This window comes from Ornithorhynchus anatinus, chromosome 10 (genome assembly GCF_004115215.2).
Source record: "Ornithorhynchus anatinus isolate Pmale09 chromosome 10, mOrnAna1.pri.v4, whole genome shotgun sequence".
Classification (NCBI taxonomy): domain Eukaryota; kingdom Metazoa; phylum Chordata; class Mammalia; order Monotremata; family Ornithorhynchidae; genus Ornithorhynchus; species Ornithorhynchus anatinus.
Window position 1 is genome coordinate 1,049,815 of NC_041737.1, and position 6,821 is coordinate 1,056,635.

At 49.5% G+C, this 6,821-nt stretch overlaps 1 long non-coding RNA gene across 1 annotated transcript; it reads left to right on the forward strand.

Moving 5' to 3' along the window:
* The first annotated feature begins 1,324 nt into the window (after window positions 1-1,324).
* Window positions 1,325-3,982, forward strand: LOC114814758. The gene is made up of 2 exons (XR_003762564.2): window positions 1,325-1,471; window positions 3,584-3,982. It is a non-coding gene; the product is annotated as an uncharacterized LOC114814758 (long non-coding RNA).
* Window positions 3,983-6,821: the final 2,839 nt, after the last annotated feature.

A 6,821-nucleotide genomic window follows, 5' to 3' on the forward strand; every position in this document is an offset into this window, starting at 1 on the left:
TTCAGAGGAGGAAACTGAAGAACAGAGAGATTGAAGTGACTTGTCCAAGATCACGCAGCAGTCCAGGGGCAGAGCCAGGTCTCCTGACTCCCAGCCCTGGGCTCTCTCCAGTGGGTCACAGGTCCGGCAAGGTGGTCTAGTGGAAAGAGCACGGGCTAGGGAGTCAGAGGATCTGGGTTCAAAACCCACCTCTACCAGTTGCTTGCTGTGTGACCTTACGCAAGCCACTTAACTTCTCTGTGCCACAGTTACCTCATCAGTGAAATGGAAATTAAATCCTCCTCCCTCTTACTCCCCTCTTGTGAGCCCTGTGTGGGAGTGGGACTGTGGCCGACATGGTAAACTTGTATCTTCCCCAGCGGTTAGAACAGTACTTGACACAGTAAATACTTAACAAATACCATTTGAAAAAAGTCAACAGTGGACACAGAGATGGGTAAGACTGCTTAGGTGAAGGCCACCCGTGGGAGAGATTGGTGAACACTTACGTGACAGTAGGAGCTCATTCTTTAAAAAGTGTAGCCAAGGGGACTGTCTGTCCATCAACATCCTGGAAGATGCTGCAGCTTCTCCTCATTCATCTTGGCCGCTCCCCAGAGGTTAGCGAAGTGGGCACTAAGACCTTTGGACTTTCCCCCGACCTCCCTCATGCCAACCCAACAACCACCCTCAGCACTTAGCTATTTTACACTATCCTCAGGAACTACGAACCTCCCTGTTTTATGTGTAGGTTTTGCATGTTTATACTACTGGGAGGAAATAGCTGAATAAAAAACTAAATATACAAATAATGTCCTTCCTTCTGTTTCCCCTGTCTGTAAATAATTTCTGTCTGTCTCTAGGTCTGTCTCGGAGGTAACAGAACTGGCTATGTGTGAGCTGGGGGTCACAGAGACTGGTGATATAGGGAGTCGGGGGGGGGGGTGTCACAGAGCCCTATGATGTGGGGGGGTGGGGGTAACATGGATTTGCATTGAGGGTGGGGATCAAGGAGACTGGTGATTTCGGGGTGGGCATCACAAAAACTGGAGGGGATGTGAAGGATGGGGTAAAACACAGAGACTGAAATTTGGGGGTTGGGTGGTCACAGAGACTGGGGGGTGTGGTGATCAGGGTGGTGGGAAATCCCAGAGACCAGAGACTTAGGGAGTGGGTAGGTCACAAAGACCAGCTATGTGAGGAGTGGAGGGCATCATAGAGCCCCACAAGCTCACACTACCCCCTGGCACTCCCTGTCCTGGCAGAGTCAACCCTAACTGATCTTTTGGGTGTTTCCTCCGACCTGGCATGAGGCCATGCTGGACTTTTTCCCGTGGGAGGGAGGTCAGGATTCCTCTGAAGGGCCGGCCACAATCTGCCCTGCTGGCTCCCACCTCCCGGGCCTGGGGAACTTGGTCCAAATCCAAAATTGAAAATCCCACCACCTTCAGCGCACCTGCCGCAATAATCCACAGCCACCTCTCGTACTTAGGTATGTATGTATGTATGTATTTATGGCCATCTTCAAAACTCGTTTATATGTTGTATATATTGGATATTTCTGAGAGAGCGTGAACTCACTGTGGATGGGAAACATGTGTCATGCTCCAGCTGTACTTTCCCAAGCACTCAGTACAGTGTCTTGTCCCCAGTGTGCGCCTAATAATAATAATAATGTTGGTATTTGTTAAGCGCTTACTATGTGCCGAGCACTGTTCTAAGCGCTGGGGTAGACATAGGGGAATCAGGTTGTCCCACGTGGGGCTCACAGTCTTAATCCCCATTTTACAGATGAGGGAACTGAGGCACAGAGAAGTTAAGTGACTTGCCCACAGTCACACAGCTGACAAGTGGCAGAGCTGGGATTCGAACTCATGAGCCCTGACTCCAAAGCCCATGCTCTTTCCACTGAGCCACGCTGCTTCACGCATGCCATTTCTCCTCCTCCTACTGTTCCTGTCCCTGAGGGAAGTTTCTGTCTGTGGACCCATCCCAGTAGGCCCTGAGTGCAGAAGGTCCAGTGTGCAGGGGAAGGGAGTAGCAGGAGGAAAAAACTTCCTGATTTCAGAGCACTGGATAGGCTAATCAGGATTGGAGTGTCTTCTTCCCTGGAGCCTCATAGGCTGGGATTCACACTATGTGTCTGGGACAATAATGATAATAATATTTGCTAAACAATCAATCAATCAATTGTATTTATTGAGCACTTACTGTTAGCAGAGCACTGTACTAAGTGCTTAGGAGATTACAAAATAAAAGAGTTGGTGAACATGTTCCCTGCCCACAGCAAGCTTACTGTCTAGAGGGAGATTAAGCTGAGCGCTCACAATGTGCCAAGCTCTGGGGTAGATTCAAGATCATTCAGTTGGACGCGATCCCTGCCCCACAAATAGGTTTCACAATCAAAGGGGGAGGTAGAACAGGTATCGAATTCCCATTTTGCAGATGAAGAAACTGAGGCACGTAGAAGTTCAGTGACTTTTGCCCACGCTCACCCAGCAGGCAGGTGGCAGAGTCGAGATTAGAACCCTGGTCCTCTGACTCCCAGGCTAGTGCTTTTTCCACCAGGTCACACTGCTTCTCAGGGATGTTGCACAGCAGTAGACTGGCCAGGAGAGGCAGAACATTCCAGACCTAAAGGTGGGTTAGAGTTTTGAGGTTGAGGAAACTCCAGCTGTGAAGATCTTTGAACAGTGAGTGATAGGCACCATCTGCTTTGGATGGTCTATTCATCTGACAGAGTCCCCCTTGGAGATGCCAATTCTACTGCTAGCCTGCATAGTAATAATTGTGGTATTCATTAAGTGATTACTTCGTGCCAAGCACTAGAGGAAGCAGCCTGGTTTAGTGGAAAGAGCACAGGTTTGGGAGTCAGAGGACATGGGTTCTAATCCCGGCTCCGCCACTTGTCTGCTATGTGACCTTGAGCAAGCCACTTAACTTACCTCATCTGTAAAATGAAGTCATCCCTGGGGGAAAACCTGATTACCTTGTATCTACCCCAGCGCTTAGAACGGTGCTCAGTACATAGTAAGTGCTTAACAAATGCCATAATTATTATTATTATTATTAAGCACTGGGCTGAGCACCACAGTAGATACAATACCATCAAATCAGGCACAGTCCCTGTTCCACACAGAAAAATTTAAGAGAAAGGGAGAACAGAGATTGGTTCCCCATGTTACAGATGAGGAAACTGAGGATATCTAGGTCACACAGCAGGCAAGTGGCAAAGCCGGGATTAGAACCCAGGTGACCTGACTCTCAGTCCTACGCCCTTTCCACTAGACCACACCGCTTCTAACTCTCTCATCCTCTCGTCCTCACCCATCCCTGCCAGCTGCTTAATGTGATTCCCGCTGGGCCCATCGGCTTGCAGAATGTCCTCGGTGGTTCTCCGGGCAGAAACCTTTGCTGTCGATGGCCCGGCCCGGGTCTCCCGGCTCCCAGGGCCTCTTCCTCCGCCAGGGACCATCTACCCACCGAGAGGCAGGGGACCGGACCAGATCTAATTATCTCCGGGACTCCTCCAGGCCTTGAATTCTAGGACACCACCACTGCCAGAAATGCCTTTCAGTCCTATAATTACTCTGTTTCTTTTCAGGGCCATGGCTGCAGTGGCATGTCCTGGGAGGCCTTTGGAAGCCACAAATAAGAGATTAGGATGGGTTTTCTTTTAAGCTACTTTGTGGTGCCTTCGCTATTGTCTGCAAGGTTCCTGACAAACGGCCATGAGTTACGAGAGGATTTGCTCGTAACAAACGATCTCAGACTGAGGCAGCTGGCTGTGCGAGAGGGGCTTTCAGGGGCATCATTTTCATGGGCAGCAGCGCGGGAGCGGAGTCTTGGAGACCAAACGTGGTGGCCAGGAACTTGGACGGCAGAAAAGGGGAATTGTCCCTGGAGAGAAAGTCGGTAAAAGAAGGGGTCCCGACGGGGGACGAGTGGTGGGATACGGCCGGCCGACGTGGAGTATTTTGAATACAATAACGTCCGAAGAGAACTGTTCAGTCTTAGTTGGAAGAAAGGCATTGTGGGAAATGCCCCCCACCTCTGATAATTAGAGACAGGGGAAGCTTTCACTGGGGAAAAGCCTAGCAGAGAGGCCATTCAACAGAGCAGGCTCTGGCTCCTGACCATTTCCACAGGTAAAGGAGATGCTCTTCAATTTCTGAATTCTAGATAAACAACCCTCCTCGCCCCCTCTGCCCCCATATGCAGTGGCTGGGAAGTGCCAGAGTTGAACACATGACCTCGAAGAGCCAGAATATTCCTGTTAGAATTCTAGCGGCAGTGGCATCGGCAGTGGCAGGAGCGGCCATTTGTTCAGGCTACAAAGCAGGAGAATTTATAACCCTGTCTTGCTTAGAGAGTCACTTGGGAGGAAAAAGGGAGAACTAAATTGTTTGTATGACTGAGCTCCTCTTCTCCCTCTATTCCCTCTACCACCCCCCCCTTCACCTCTCCGCAGCTTAACCCTCTTTTTCCCCCATTTCCCTCTGCTCCTCCCCCTCTCCCTTCCCATCCCCTCAGCACTGTACTCGTCCGCTCAACTGTATATATTTTCATTACCCTATTTATTTTGTTAATGAAATGTACATCGCCTTGATTCTATTTAGTCGCCATTGTTTTTACGAGATGTTCTTCCCCTTGACTCTATTTATCGCCATCGTTCTTGTCTGTCCGTCTCCCCCGATTAGACTGTAAGCCCGTCAAACGGCAGGGACTGTCTCTATCTGTTGCCGGCTTGTTCATTCCAAGCGCTTAGTACAGTGCTCTGCACATAGTAAGCGCTCATTAAATACTATAAATAATAATAATAATAATAGTAATGTGGAGCCAGGCTGAGGTACTGATCACTCAAGAAGCCTGAAGTCCTGATCCCCTTGAGCGGCTATGTCAATCTCTTTTAACTCTGCCCCAGCATCTCATCTCTCATCTTTACAGAATTTTCAAAAAGAGAAGAGGAAGAAAAAGAGGACAGGAGGCTGCATCTGCCTCATGGGGGGGAACTCCCCCCTTTCACCCTCTGCATTTAATAGCATTTGAGGCTTTCAGAAGACTCTGCCATGGAGAGAGCATGAAACGGGTTAGCCAGTGGGATGGGCAGCTGAGCTCAGCAAGGAAAGCTTATGCCATTAACAAAGACATTGTGCCTTGTTTCCCTGCTAGAGCAACAATCTACTTGTCAGCCAGAGAGCAACCCTCCCATCTCCCCAGAGAGCCGCCAGTCTCCCCTGAAGAAATGCTCCAGCCCAAGCAGGCCACAGGGTGCCTTCCCAGGTTCATGGAGTCCCCACCTTAATAAGAATAATTCTGATATTTGCTAAGAGCTCACTATGTGTCAGGTCCTGCCCTAAGCGCTGGGCTAGATACATGATAACCAGGTCTGGCAGAGTCCCTGCCCCCTCACAGAGCTCACAGTCTTAAGAGGGAGAACGGTTGTACTCTCCCAAGCATTTAGTACAGTGCTCTGCACACAGTAAGCACTCAGTAAATGCCACTGATGGTGATGACGATGATGATGCTAAACAGTTGTATGGTGTGTGACCTTGAGTAAGTCACTTAACTTCTCTCTGTGCCTCAGTTTCCTTATCTTTATAATGGGGATTCAATGCCAGCTCTTCCCCCTACTTAGTTACCTTTATCTATAAAATGGGGATTAAGACTGTGAGTCCCATGCGAGACAGGGACTGTGTCCAACCTGATTAACTTGTATCTACCCTGCTCTTAGAACAGTGATTAACACATAGGAAGCGCTTAACAAATACCATCATAATAATAATAATAATAATTACAGGGTTTGAGTCCCCATTTTATAGACACTGAAAAGTTGCCCAGGGTTACACAGCAGGCAAGTGGCAGAATCAGGATTAAAACTCAGATCCTTGGATTGCCGGGCCCATGTTCTTTCCACTAGGTCGTGTTTCTTCTCATCCAAAGGAGGAAAAACTGAAAGAACCAAAGGAAACACCATTCCTTCCCTTCAGGATAGGTTACCTAAATAGTATGAGGGGAGACCTACCCCACACCCCCTGAATTCTTTCTTAGGAGTCACTGTTTTCCCTCAGTTCCTCCTGCTCCTTCTCACTTCCGGAACTTGAGTAACTCTTACATAGTTTCACCTAGGAAAGATGGCCGGCCCTGTGTGAGCCAGTCAGAGAGGGATTAACCAAGAGTTCAGGGGCTGGAGGGATTGCACAGCATGGCTGAACTGAGGTTGGGAAAGTCCTCTGAGGGTGTCTCCGCTTTCTGATGTGGCTCTCTACTGATGTGGCTGGAGATGGGAGAATTCTTCTTCTGGGTCACTGGAGATACACAACTTGAATATTCAGCACCCGCCTGAGTTCTCGGCTGGGAGAAGTTTGACCTCAGCAACACTCAACACTCTCTTCAGAGCCAGTGAGCACACAGAAGAGAGCAAATCGGCATGAGGAATGACAGATAAAAGGGGCGAGAGGGGAGGAAACAGTCGGAGCTTGTAGTGGGTGGAGAAGGAGGAGAGCTGACGCCTGCGATTATATCGTTTGAAGGCTGGCGCCAGATAGAAGTACCTATCAGTGTCACCTCTGGGGCCGCCCTAGGGGGATTGAGGGCTGATTTGGATGCCACACCCCCACCACTCCCCCGCCCCACATCCCAGGAACCATGGCGGAGGCGTTCAGGAATGGGTTTAAACAGGGCCAGGGCAATTATATATATTCCTATGCCACTCCTCTTTGGAGTGGGGCTCGGAACATTCTCAGAGAGGAGTGAAACCTCTCACAGCTGTGCAAATGCCCCACCCTAAACCGAGCTGCTGGCTCCGGGATAGATTTGGGCCCATACCAGCCGCTCTGCCA